At 42.9% G+C, this 14,727-nt stretch overlaps 1 protein-coding gene across 1 annotated transcript in view; it reads right to left on the reverse strand.

Annotated features, from left to right (window-relative positions):
- HPSE2 (heparanase 2 (inactive)) overlaps nucleotides 1–14,727 on the reverse strand; it is a 2,291,060-nt gene that overhangs the window by 1,141,449 nt on the left and 1,134,884 nt on the right. The gene's annotated exons all lie outside the window — the stretch shown is intronic.

Genomic DNA, 14,727 nt, shown 5'->3' on the forward strand with positions numbered 1-14,727 from the left:
AAACATGCACAAACACACAAATACCCAGACTTACTATGCTCCACTTACCTCTCCTAATATGGTTATCCAAGCAGACAAACTGTCACACACACAAAAATGCATTCGTGCCTCTACAGACATTCAAACACATGACCATACACATACATGCACTGACACAGGTTATAGGCGATTATATCATTCCCATTGTAATTATCTTATTCACAAAACATGTTACCATTCAAATGGGACAGTGGCAATACACTGGAATAAGACATCAGAGAACAGCCCGCACAAGTCAGCTGTGATTATACATCCATACTATTGTGAATATCAGAAGCCTGAGTGGCAATTATATTTTAAAATGGTTGAAAGAAGTATCTGGTTATATAAGAAGCAAGGACTTGAATCAAAGAGTAGAGAGTTTTGTTTGCCATACCTGCCATAGATCAAAGGAGTGCTGTTAACCTAACTCTTCAGTCTTCAGTCAGGTACATGAGACCTGACCAGAAAAAGAAAATATTATTGATACAGGGTTAGACTTGAGGCAAAAACAAGCTCAAGAAATAATTGGCTCACAAGGCTAGTACCAGCGAATTAGAAAAACAGAAGTTAAGGCATGTAATGCGGTAGCATTAGTGTTGGGAGTAATTAACAACTCCACTTTAATTTCCCTTATACTGAATGCATATTATATCTATTAATTCCCTTATACTGAATGCATAATGTTAAGTTGTCATTCTCACCTTCATTCTTGCTGGATGGGTTCGGAGCCGATCCTCGGCTCCGACTTGGCCTATATTATAGCTCGAGGCAGCCCTATATCCCACAATACCATGCGCTAACTCCCCAGATCTCGTTTGCCACTTTGCTGCGAGGTTGCTTTTTTACCGGCTCAGGTCAGTAAAGGATTTTTTTCAACGAATTTCTAATTTTTTGAGATAGTTACCTATCGATTTTTTACTTAATAGAGTTTGTTTCGTAAGCCCTACCCACCCCTGTAGTTAACTTTTATTATCAGGCCTACAGGCCTTAGTTTTTCTTTTACTCAACTTTGTGTGTGTGTGTTGTTCTTTTAATCAGTCCCCTCATCTCCCCCTTGTGTGTAAGTGAGTGAGCGTGTGCGCTGATTGTGTGACTGTCTTAGGGCAATGTCCAAAGACATTAAGGTCTCGGGATTCAAGAAGTGTGACTCGTGCTGTCAGAAAATGTCTCTGACAGATGGTCACACTTCTTGTGTCTATTGCTTGGGGCCTTTACACCTGCAGGACTCTTGTTCCGTTTGTCACGGATTTAGTTCAAGAGTCCTGCAGGAAAGGCGTAACAAGCTTATTCTAAGGGGCTTGTTAAAGCCTGATGACTCCCCATCCAATTCTGGCTCGGGGAAGCAATCAAAAACCGCCAAACCCTCGGCTCCAGCTTCTGAGCAGAGGGCTGGTGTTGTTGAGACGGCTCCGACCTCGGTTCTGGCTGGCTCCGAGGCGAGCAAAGTGGGTTCCGCTTCGAAACCATCATCGGAGCCGACCCCAGCGTGCAAGCGCTCTAGGTCCCCTTCTTTAGAGTCCGTCAGATTGGCTCCGAGGTCCCCCCTTCTATCGGAGCGGAGTCATAGGACTCATTCATCGAGGTCTTCCAGGCTCTCCGATCACGACATCGAGAGGGTGGTCAGTAGACTCATAAAGTCCCAGGCTCTGGCCCAAATGCTTCAGAGCCCATCTCACCAGATTGTGGCTCCTTCGATACAGTTATCCATTCCTCCTCTCATCTCTCGAGTTCGGAGCCAGAGTTCGTCGGAATCGTGACCTTGCCCACGTCGGAGCCGATACCCCCTCCTTCGGCTCCGGTGTCGTCGGCTCCGACCTCTTTATTGGTTCCGTCCATGGAGAGGTCCGGGAGCCGGGACTCCATTGTCGGCTCCGAGGGGGCGAGTGGCATCGGACCCTTGTCTGACCCCGCTCTCCCTCTCGGAGCTTCGGCTCTGGTTAGTTCAGCCCCGACATCATTCTCGGAGCCTTCTCTGTTGGTTCTGGGGGCGGTTCCGGCCTCTTCGGAGCCAGGGCTACCTTTGGTGTCTGATAGGGGAGCCTTTGAGGTGATGAGGAGTGTGCTGGACCCAGTGTCCACTCCAAGGTTAAGTTCTGCGGCTCCTCCCTCTGTAGTGCCTGTTACGGTCTCTGGCCACCCTCCTATACCTGACAGCAGAGATCCAAAGCATAAGGTACCCACTTTGGGTGTCTCCTCCTCTTCCAAGGGTTCCCCTGAAGTTTCAGGGGAACCCCCTAGGAAAAGAAAGTGCAAGAGGAAGCACATAGACTCCCCCGAGTCTGTCACGTCGGACACCGACTTGGATGAGTCAGAGGGTTCCCCCAGATCCCCCTCTGAGGATGTCTCCTTTTCAGACATCCTGGAGATCCTAAGACAGAGGGGAAATTGGTCCACTCTCAAACCTTCTGAGGATGAGTCGGTTTACCTTGACGCCTTTGGATCTTGCCCTTCCACCTCCTGGGTGTCTCCCCCTTTCGACCCACTAATGGAGGTAGTGGCTAGAAAGGCGTGGGCAGCTCCTGATTCAATGGAACCTACCCCTAGGAGGCCTTCGAAATTTATTTCTGCACCAGATGACAAATCCTTTCTCACCAAAGGTGTTTCAGTTGATGCTATGGTGGTAGCAGCAGCCACTAAGAAGGAATTAGCTGATCCTTCTGTACCTGTTCATCCTCCTAACAAAGAGTCCAGGACCATGGACAGGTACGACAAGCGGACCTTTGCTTCAGCGACATTTTCTATGCGATCGCTGAACTATTTATGTCATTTCACCCGCCTTCAAAGAGACTTGCTCACAGAGCTGGGTGAAACGGTACAGGATCCTTCTGCTGCAGGGTTTAAGGACAAAATAAACTCTCAGCTGGCTACCCTGAACTCCATTGTTAACTCCTCCATGCGGCTAATCTCTTATGCAGCCGATGGAGCGAGTAGGGCCGCTGGCACAGGCGTTGCATTGAGACGCCACGCTTGAATGCGACTCTGTAATTTTGCTGACCCCTTCAAGGCGTCCTTCACCAACACCCCTTTGATGGTTCGGAATTGTTCGGGCCTCAGGTGAAGAATACCCTCACCAGATGCGAGCAAGATGGTAAGACTCTCTCTGCCGTGGGAGTCCATTTTTCCACGCCTTCTAGACCTTATCCTAAGGGACAGAGGGGTGGAAAGATGTGGTTCCGCAAACCACAGGGAGTCGCGCCTGCCGCACGTGGTGAATTTCCCCCTAGAGGCAGAGGGGGGAATAATAACAGACGCCGCCCCAGGGGCAGAGGGGGTCCACAAAACCAGTGTTCCAGGGAATCTTTCCCTTACCAACCCTTTCAGCATCCCTGAGAAGCTGCCCGACTGTCCACCTTCAGAGGCAGTCGGGGGAAGATTATCTCTGTACCCGGAAGCCTGGCAATCCATCACTCAAGACACATGGGTACAGAAGATCATATCCGAGGGTTACAAAATTCCTCTCACTTTCCCTCGGGTATAACCGCCAAAACCCCTACCAGACGTACCACCCACGCAGAGGGGTCAGGCTCAGCTAGAAATAAAAAAGCTGTTAAACAAAAGAGTCATCCAGGCAGTCCCAGCAGATCAGCTAGGATCCGGAATCTACTCCAGGTTCTTTTTGGTACCAAAAAAGACAGGAGATTGGAGACCCATTTTGGACCTCAGCAGGTTAAACAACTATGTGTTAAAGACAAAATTTCAGATGGTAACACTGCAGTCCATTCTACCCTTTTTGGGCAGAGACAACTGGATGTGCTCGTTAGACCTCCAGGACGCGTACTACCACATAAAAATACACAGGCGTTCCAGGAGGTTTCTCCGCTTCCAGCTGGGAGTCAGTCATTTTCAATTCAGGGCCCTGCCCTTTGGTCTCACCACAGCCCCCTGGGTGTTCACCAAATGTTTGGCAGTGGTCACGGCTCACCTGAGACAAAAGGGATTCCAGGTGTTTCCATACTTAGACGACTGGCTCATTTCCACTACCACCAAACAGGATCTCATAATGGCCAGGGATTATACTATCCATCTTTGCAACAGCCTGGGTATTTCTATAAATTTTGCAAAGTCCTCCTTGTCGCCTTGTCAATGTATAAACTTTATAGGCGCCGTATTAAACACCACAGAAATGTCTGCAACATTACCACCTCAGAGAGTGACAGACATAAGGCGGAATGTTCAGCTCCTGTTTCAGTCCAGCAGAGTCCAAGTCAAGCTAGTATTGAAAGTGTTGGGCCTCATGGCGGCGATTCTTCTACTTCCATTAGCCCGCTTCCACATGAGGCTCCTTCAGTGGATGCTGTTTTCTCAGTGGTCCTTCCAGCAGCTGCCAATGACCCACAACATTTTGATAACACCATCTTGCAAGAAACATCTCTCCTGGTGGATGGTTTCCCCTCAGCTTTTCAGGGCAGACCTTTTGTTCTCCCCCCTCCAGTTGCCACTGTCACAACGGATGCCTCCCTGATCGGGTGGGGGGGTATTATCAGGGCAGGACGGTCCAGGGCACTTGGCAACAGTCAGAATGCCACCTGCACATAAATGTCCTGGAGATGAGGGCGGTGCTTTTGACGTTGCAGGCCCTTCAGAGCTCTCTTCCCACGGGGACTATAGCAATTCAAACGGACAATATGTCTGTAGTGTGGTACATAAACAAGCAGGGCGGAACAAAGTCCTACCCTCTCTGTCGAGAAGCACTCAGACTTTGGCAATGGGCGATTTCATCTCAACGGTTTCTGATAGCAACGCACATCCCCGGGAAGTCCAACGTCATAGCAGACAGATTGAGCAGAACTATCCTCATGCCTCACGAGTCGTCTCTAAATCAAGTGGTAGTAGACGGAATTTTTCGGAAGTGGGGCCAGCCTTGCTGTGACCTTTTCGCAACTCCGCAAAACAGCAAGTGCCTCGACTTCTTCACACTTTTCCCTCTACCAGGCCAGCCCCTCAGAGACGCTCTTGTTCACGTTTGGCCCTGGGGTCTTCTTTATGCCTTTCCTCCCTTTCCATTGATCCCGCAACTAATTCAGAAAGCAACCCCTTTGAGATCCAAAATTATCCTCATTGCCCCGTTTTGGCTTCGACAAGTTTGGTTCCCGTTCCTGCACAAATACCTACTGGAACAGCCTTGGCATCTGGAACCCCTTCTGGCTGTTGACCCACCTCACGGGCAAGCTGCATCAGTTTCTACATTCCATCAACCTCACAGCTTGGTTGCTCCACTTCCAGCCATAGCCAGGCTTCCCCTTATTTCTCCTCCTGTTCGTGATATCATTCTGGCTTCCCATAAGTCCAATACTAGGAAGACTTATGCGAGTAAATGGAAGCGTTTTTCACACTGGGCACAAACTAGATCCTTAGATCCCTTCCATGCACCCATTCATGAGGTTCTAGACTTCCTGGCGGAGCTTTTTCATTCGGGGTCATCATCGGCCACTATCAGGGTACAATTAGCGGCCATTGCTAATTTTCATGTTGGACTCTCAGAAGCTAATATTATGTCCCACAAACTCTGTAAAGCCTTTCTCAAGGGCATTTTGTTACTCAGACCTCCAGTTAAAGATCCACCCCCACAATGGGATTTGAATTTAGTTCTAACTTCACTAATTCTACCCCCTTTTGAACCGGCAGCTTCTTGCTCCCTCAAACTTCTTTCTTGGAAAACGCTGTTTTTAGTAGCTATAACATCTGCCAGAAGGGTATCGGAACTTTAAGCCTTGTCTGTCCGTCCTCCCTATTTGGTTTTTCTCAAAGATAGGGTAACTCTCAGAACAAACCCTTCCTTTCTACCAAAAGTGTTATCGGAAGCAAATCTAAACCACTCCATTGATTTGCCCGTCTTTTTCCCAGACTATACCAACAGGGCTGAACAAAAATTACATTCATTAGATGTTCATCGCCAATTACGGTATTACCTAGACAGGACAAAACAATTCAGAAAATCAGACCAGCTCTTCCTCTCTTAAGCTGCAGCAAGAAAGGGCTTCCAGTATCGAAAGTTACTCTTTCCAGATGGCTGACATCTATTATTACCTTGATCTATGAGTTGAGACACAGGCAACTACCCTCTAGGCCTAAAGCTCATTCAATCAGGGCACTATCAACTTCAACGGCTTTTCAAGCAAGGTTACCACTAGATGCCATTTGTGCAGCAGCTACATGGGCATCCAAACATACCTTTATTGCCCATTACAAGCTTGATCTAGCCTCCAGAAATTGAGCTGATTTTGGTTCCACTGTACTCAGGAGTCTGTTCCATTGAGCCACCCAGGACTAAGATTCTAGGGACGCTGTCCCATCCAGCAAGAATGAAGGCGAGAATGACAACTTAACTTTAAGAAGTTATGTCTTACCATAACGTTCCATGTTAGTTGTCTTCTTCTCACCTTCTTTCTTGAGTCCCTCCCTCCTGCCCCCTAGCCTGGATAGACTCGAGGTTCTGAGTCCTTCCATTTCTGGAGATACAATATGTTGCGTCTTTCATGGTATCTTTAGTGTTACTAGCAGGTAATCTGTACTCGTAAAAGAGGATTATAATATTATTATTATTATAATATTACTTTTGATACTATGTCTTAGCTTCCAAACGAGATCTGGGGAGTTAGCGCATGGTACTGTGGGATATAGGGCTGCCTCGAGCCGGTAAAAATAGCTCTCGAGCTATAATATAGGCCAAGTCAGAGCCGAGGATCGGCTCCGAACCCATCCAGCAAGAAAGAAGGCGAGAAGAAGACAACTAACATGGAACGTTATGGTAAGACTTAACTTCTTATTATATATATATATATATATATATATATATATATATATGTATATAAATACAAATGTATATATATATATATATATATATATATATATATATATATATATTATTTTTTTTTGAAATGCATATACTGTCTCTGTAGTTGAGATTAGGTTGCCATTGCTCTGACTGATTACAGACTGGAGTGCAAATGCAATTTACATATGACTGTCGGTATATACACTCAAAGAAATTTAATTTTTTTTGCTTTAACTGAAAACTCGCTATTAGTACAGGGGCCCCTTCCACAGCTGTGGGGTTTGAAGATAACTAATACCTGTCTCTACAGAAAAACAGGTACTGCACAGGGCAATATAAAGACTGAGGGAAATAAGAACAGTACTAGGCAAGTGATTACAGAATCCATAAGAGGGCTAGCCATGTGCACATTTAAGGAAACACACATAACAGCTCTTGCCACCCTGTAGGAGTACTTATTCATGTCCAACTCTCAAATCACGCTAGGCCATACATGATAACCATGGTGTAAATTTATGTCTTCCCATCCAATCTCAAAGACTAGCCTAAAACCCCAACAAAGTAGCACTTTGCTTAATCTGTAATAGTAACCTATTACACAGGCTGAGAATAAATTGAGTTAAGAATCTGTCTGTCCAATGAGGCTTATTAAAATGAACACTTCCCAATGTTGCACATTAGTTAGAAACCTCTGAAGTCTCTCCAATTCCTACAGATGCTTTGTATGGTACATGCCAAAAGGGGTGTTATACACAATTATTGTACTGGATTGCTGCCAAGTATAGAGGGGTTATAACCTATTTTGCTTTCAATGTGATGCTTTTACTAATCAAATGCGCTATGTAGAAAGCGCTCCTTACTACCGTATACATTGTAGGGAGGCTTTAGTACAAAGCTGGGAGGAAGCCTAGATGATATCAAAGAGATTATTTAAAGTATTACTTCAAAAGTAATACAGCAATAGCCCTAGCATCAATAAGCAGTTGATGTAGACGTAATACCTGCCTTTACTGACTGAATGTAAAGATCAGTGATTTATGAGTGCAGGGACAAATAGATAAGAGATATAGGCGACATTCTAATAACTCTGGGACATGCAAGGGGTGTGTTTGTATGAGAGTGAATGAGAAGGGCACCTGTGCTAATGTGATGTGATGCATGGGCCACCACTGTTAACTGCCGCAGGAAAGTGCTGATTAGTACTTCTTGTAGTTACCAGCAATTCAGAGACATAAAAATCAGCTGATAATGAGGTCATTCCTCACTGTAGCTAATGTCTCTCTGAATCACAAAAAAAAAAAAAAAAAAATTGGAAACAGCTGCTTTTTACCAAAGGTCTTAATACAGTCAGTGGGACTGTTTCAGAATCCTCTGGAATGTCTAATGTCTATAATGGTGAGAAGCTGTAACAATGTCTCACATTATCTGTAAGGATGATTTGCAGCTACAATGTCTCATATTATTCATAAGGACCAGGAACAGCTACAATGTCTCACATTATCTGTAAGGATGTGGGACAGCTACAATGTCTCACATTTTCTGTAAGGATTAGGGCCAGCCACAATGTCTCACATTATCTATATGGATCAGGGGCAGCTACAAGTTTTCACATTATCTGTAAGGTTCAGGGGCAGCTACAATGTCTCACATTATCCGTAAGGATGAGGGCCAGCTACAATGTCTCACATTATCTGTCTGGATTAGGGGCAGCTACAATGTCTCACATTATCTATAAGGATTAGGGGTAGCTACAAGGTCTCACATTATCTGTAAGTGAGTGAGGAGTAAGTACAGTATCACAGATTATCTTGTCAACTTGAGCAGTAAATAAAATGTTTCAGTTTATTTGTAAGGGTAAGGAGCACTTGTAATGTCTCACATCAAGGAGTGTGAGAAGTAATCGCAATGTTACATGTTATCTGTAAGTTATAGGAGTAGTTATGCCACATCCATATCCATTGTGTGTGTAACTGTCTTTCTGTTTGTGTATATATGTGTATGTGTATATTTTATATATATATATATATATATATATATATATATATATATATATATATATATAGACACACACACACACACACACACATACATATATATGTATCTATATATATATATATATATATATATATCTTCACATACATATATATATATATATATATATATATATACACATACACAGAGAGAATGTGTGTGTGTGTGTGTGTGTGTGTGTGTGTGTGTGTATATATATTTACATACATATATATATATTAAATATATATATATATATATATATATATATATATATATACACACACACACACACACACACACACACACACACACACACATACATACATATACAGAGAGCTAGAGAGAGAGAGTGAGTGTGTGTGTGTAAGAAAGTTATTAATTATACATATACTCAAGTACACACCATAAAGATACAAAGCATTATGACATTTCATCAAAATATCAAAATATTGAACCTCAGTTAATCAAGCTGTTAGTTAGAAAAACAAATAATCAGCCCCCCTCACCCACACACCACTTTAGTGAGGAAAGGGCATATTCCCTGATCCCACTGTTCCACAATCTAACAAAAAAAATCAGTATTTTGAAACAACTGATTTTGATCAGCTGTATTGTTTTTTTAGCACTTTGACAAAACAAACTTTTGATGGTGTGTGAGCAATCCATATGTAGATATAAAGATACAGATATCTAACTTGATGGATAAATATGCAGACATGCTGAAATAAGCAGATTATTTGCTATAGAGTGATGTGCAGAGCTGTAGTAACTACAAAGGGATTAAATTGATCAGTCACAGTATGAAGTTATGGGAAAGAGTAGTGGAAGCTAGATTAAGAAGGGACATGATGATTAGTGCTCAGCAGTATGGTTTCATGCCGGGAAAGAGCACTACAGATGCGATGTTTGCTCTGAGAGTGTTGATGGAGAAGTACAGAGAATGTCAGAAGGAGTTGCATTGTATTTTTGTAGACTTAGAGAAAGCATATGACAGGGTGCCAAGAGAAGAGTTGTGGTATTGTATGAGGAAGTCAGGAGTGTCCGAGAAGTATGTAAGAGTGGTACAGGATATGTACGAGGGTAGTGTGACAGCAGTGAGGTCTGCTGTGGGAGTGACGGATGCGTTTAAGGTGGAGGTGGGTTACATCAAGGATCAGCTCTGAGCCCTTTCTTATTTGCAATGGTGATGGACAGGTTGACAGACGAGATCAGACAGGAGTCCCCGTGGACTATGATGTTTGCAGATGACACTGTGATCTGTAATGAGAGTAGGGAACAGGTAGAGGAGACCCTGGAGAGATGGAGATATGCTCTAGAGAGAAGAGGACTGAAGGTCAGCAGGATTAGGACAGAATATATGTGTGTGAATGAGAGGGAGGATAGAGGAATGGTGAGGATGCAGGGAGTAGAGGTGGCGAAGGTGGATGAGTTTAAATACTTGGGGTCAATAGTTCAGAGTAATGGTGAGTGTGGAAGACAGGTGAAGAAGAGAGTACAGGCAGGATGGAGTGGGTGGAGAAGAGTGTCAGGAGTGATTTGTGACAGACGAGTACCTGTAAGAGTGAAAGGGAAGGTCTACAAGAGGGTAGTGAGACCAGCTATGTTATATGGGTTGGAGACAGTGGCATTGACAAAAAGGTAGGAGTTTGAGCTGGATGTGGCAGAGTTAAAGATGTTAAGATTTGCACTGGGTGTGATGAGGGTGGACAGGATTAGGAATAAGTATATAAGAGGGTCAGCCCAGGTTGGAAGGTTTGGAGACAAAGCCAGAGAGGCAAGATTACGTTGGTTTGGACATGTGCTGAGGAGGGATGCTGAGTATATTGGGAAAAAGATGTTAAGGATGAAGCTACCAGGTAACAGGAAAAGAGGAAGGCTTAAGATAAGGTTTATGGATGTGGTGAGATAGGACATGCAGGTGGTTGGTGTGACAGAGCAAGAAGCAGGGGACAGGAAGAAATGGAAACAGGTGATCTGCTGTGGCGACCCCTAACGGGAACAGCCGAAAGAAGATGATGATTTGCTATAGAGTTTAGAAAAGCCAAGTGACATTTTCAGCAGCAATGTTTCGGGCTAGTGAATGGAGATGAGGATTTTATACTGATAACATGGCCAGTGGATTGCTACGTGTTTCTACGTAGTCAGAGTGGATGGAGAAGTGACCTTCTGAATTCCCAGTGCTGTCTACCACAATGCAGCAGACTGTAGAGGAATTACCAGTAAACAAAGAGAAGCAGAATCATGTCCCACAGCCTTGCCAGTATTTGAGCCTCTGATATCACATTAGGAGTTACAAAGGCTAGCAGGTTAAGGCAATGGATTGTTAAGTCATAATATGCAACTTATCTGCATATGTCAAAGTAGATGGAAAACTCATAGGTGTTCAGACTGGGAAATGGTATGTGAAAGCCTCTGATGATATTTAGATGGAAGATTTCAAATCTGGCCTGCATTTGTAACTGAAGGGGATGGACACATGGTAATGAAAATGTGCTAAATGTTTTTCTAAGATTGTTGGAGGAACACAGTGGGAAACTTGTACTGCTTGTTATATCATGCGAAGTTCAGGGCACCTCATTCAATGTCTTCTAATCAATGTAGACACAAAAGCCTGTTTAATGCAAAACAAGAAGGCTTGTTATCTACCTGTTCCTCCTGAGTGATACAGTTATCCTCCTCTTATCCATTGTCTGCTTACAGATTTCCTAATATTGTTTTAAAAGACTCACTTAATAAATTCATGCTACCTAGTTCTTGAACCCATTCTATTTCTCCATCATCCTTAGTCAAATAATATTTTCTTATTTCTAAACAGAAACTTCATTAATTAAACAAACAAAAAAAATCTTGCACCACAGTCATTTACTGCTTGATAGTGCCTGGTTTGTGCCTTTACTGCTAAAATTTACATTCAGACTGAATCTTGATTTTAATGGTTTTAAATTATAATCTTTTCATAGGTTCATAGGTGTGCACTAGGCTAATGGCCCTGGAACCTTTACAAGCCTAGTCAATAGAAGTGCCCTGGCATCGTGCCGCCTGACATTAGTCCCCAGTGCCTCTAACAAGTAGAGCCACTCCAGTGATCCCCGGGGTGAACTTTCTATTTCCCATCCACTCATCAAGATTTCTCTTGAATAGGGCCAGTGAGGTGCTCTGCTTGACGTGTATGGGAAGTCTATTCCAGAGCATGGGCAGTCGTTATGAACCTGTCCCTCCAGCATGTTCTGTTGATTGTGATAATGAGGTTGAGGTCTCTGGAGTGTGTGGTGCGGAGGGATTGGGATTTCTTTAGATGTAGCATTTCTGACAGAGTTGGGTCAGACATGGCTTTGTAAGGCAAGCAGAGATCGGCTCTAAGTAGACATTATGAGATAGAGAATAGCTGGAGTTTTTTGAGTCTGTCAATGTAGGACATGTGTTTAAGGCCTAGGATCCTCTTCATGAGGTACTTTTGTGGCCTTTCCAGCTGTTGCATGTGTCTAGTGGGGTACATGCCAAAAGGGGCATTATACTTGATGATTGGCCTAATGAGGGAAGAGTAGAGAGAGATGATGACCTCTTTCTTCCTGGATGCAAAATCTTTGGTAATGAGATGTGCCACATAGAAGGACTTTCTGATCACAGTGGCAATGTGATGGTCGAAGGAGAGGTTGCTGTCAACCTGTGTCCCCATCTCTTATAACACCTTCAGTGTTCAGTGGGCTCCCATCGGTGTGGTAATTAGTGGGGACTGAGTTTTTCCCAAAGGGGATGTTGACGCATTTTTTTGGCATTATGCTTAAGGCCATGGTTTCAGCACCAGTCATTGGTCTCAGTGAGGCCTTTCTGTAGGATGTCTACATCACTTGGGGAGTTAATAATGGCTCCCAGCTTGCAATATTCTGTGATCGTGGTCAGCCAGAGTACCTCCATGTTGGCCTGGACTTCTGAGAAGTAGATGGCAAACAGGAGAGGACCCAGGACCAATCCCTGTGGGACTCCACTCGTGACTGGTCAGCAGTCTGACTTGCAGTCTGCTACTTTCGCACTGTGGGTTCTATCTGTGAGCCAATTTGCAACCCACCTAGTGATATAGCAGTTGATACCTAGTTTGGTGAGTTTATCAATAATTCCTGAGTGGGGAATGGTATCAAAGTCATTGACCAGATCAAGGTAGGCTGTATGAATTGCCTTGCCCTCATCCACAGCTCTGGTACCTGACTCACAGAAGTCAATCAGGTTGAGCAGGCATGATCATTTTCTATTACCACCTCTATTTTCCTTTTTCACAGTTTCCATTAATGACTTTTTGGACTCAAATGATACCCCCTTCATTTCCCTTTTATACTCTAGGTAGAACAGCTACAGGCATTCTATCTGGGTAATGAAACATTAATTGCAGAAAGTTGAGAACCAATACCAGAGCAAGGAACACATTTATACCATTATGCATCAGAGTCCTAATTCAGTTATGGAAGAGCTTGATTACAGTGTTAATTTTAAAACCAGGAAGACTTTGGTGCATTCTTTTTTTTTTTGGCCCCTTGTACCTGTTAGTCATCTGGCTACTTGTTAAAGTTTTACCCATTCATTCCCTAACTGCATGGTAACCAACTGCTGCACAGCCATCATTGTATTTTATGGTTATGTGCCCACCACCCCCCACACACTGTGTGTCTTGTGGGGGTATCACTCTCATTTATAAGTGACATGACCCATAAGAAAGGCCTGCCTCCCCTGTAGTCAAGTGTTTCCATGTGATCTCCTGTTTCTAGAGGGATTCTAGGACAGACATTGGATCTAAGATGTGTACTCTGCCCTACCCCTGAGAAAGGCAAACATGTACTGCCTCATTACACCTCTTCTTCCTCTCACTAGCTCATTCAGCATCTGGGATACTAATGAAACCCAGAACTACTGGGTCACAGTCACAGTTTTATTCTTCTGTCACATGGTGTTGTCATAACTTTGGAGCATTCCTAAAATTTACATGAGACAATTAAATCCCAGGAAATACAGGTCTGATCCTATACCTCATTTAAAAATGTCACACAGATCCAGTTTATGGAACACTTAAGTAAGTGACTTGAACTTTGGGCTTAATTTAGGTTATGCTGTTGTCCCCTTTTTGCCTTAACAAATTGGAAACAATGCTGGTTTGTAAACTAGGGAATAGCACTTTGTGGGAGACCTGCATTACCTTTCTCCATTTCTTCATTAATCATTTAAGGTGGTATATATCAGGATACAGAAGGCAAAATATATTATGAAGGGCAATCAAAATGTTATTGGTGTGAGTCAGTGTCACATCTGAACACTGATTGTTTTGTCAAAGTTTGTTCTAGACTGCTGCCTCTTACTAATAAATAATGCATGTTATGTATCAAACTTAGTCATGTAGACATTCTTCACAGTACTGGGCACAATAATGGGAACAATAATCCATTTCAGCTATAACATTGTTAGGTAGTAAATTAAAGGATAAAATTATAGTAATTTAAAGATAAGTACATACAGAATATAGTGCAATAGATATAAATATATTACATAATTCAGTGTTACAAACCAGAACGTTAACAGAATTTCAAAATCAGTATCAGTGGCTGATACACATTTTCATCAAGAAACTAATCGCATTTAATAATCTTATTAAAATCCTTTAAAATGTTATATTTAAACATAATATATATATATAAAGACTGGTCATTTCTTCTTCTTCCCATAGCCTACACACAAGGAATTCTTTTTACTTCTAATTCTATAAAAATATTAAATTTTCAACAGAAAAATGTAACTTTTTGGTACCAAATGATGTCTAACAATGAATTGAAATCAATTAATTTTCTCAATACTGAATTTGAACTTGATTCACTTTTTTGGTTAGATTTACAAGAATGAAGGAAGTTTATTCTAAGTAATATTGAATTAATGTTGTC

Source organism: Protopterus annectens, chromosome 14.part0 (genome assembly GCF_019279795.1).
Source record: "Protopterus annectens isolate FY-2018-M chromosome 14.part0, PAN1.0, whole genome shotgun sequence".
NCBI lineage: Eukaryota > Metazoa > Chordata > Ceratodontiformes > Protopteridae > Protopterus > Protopterus annectens.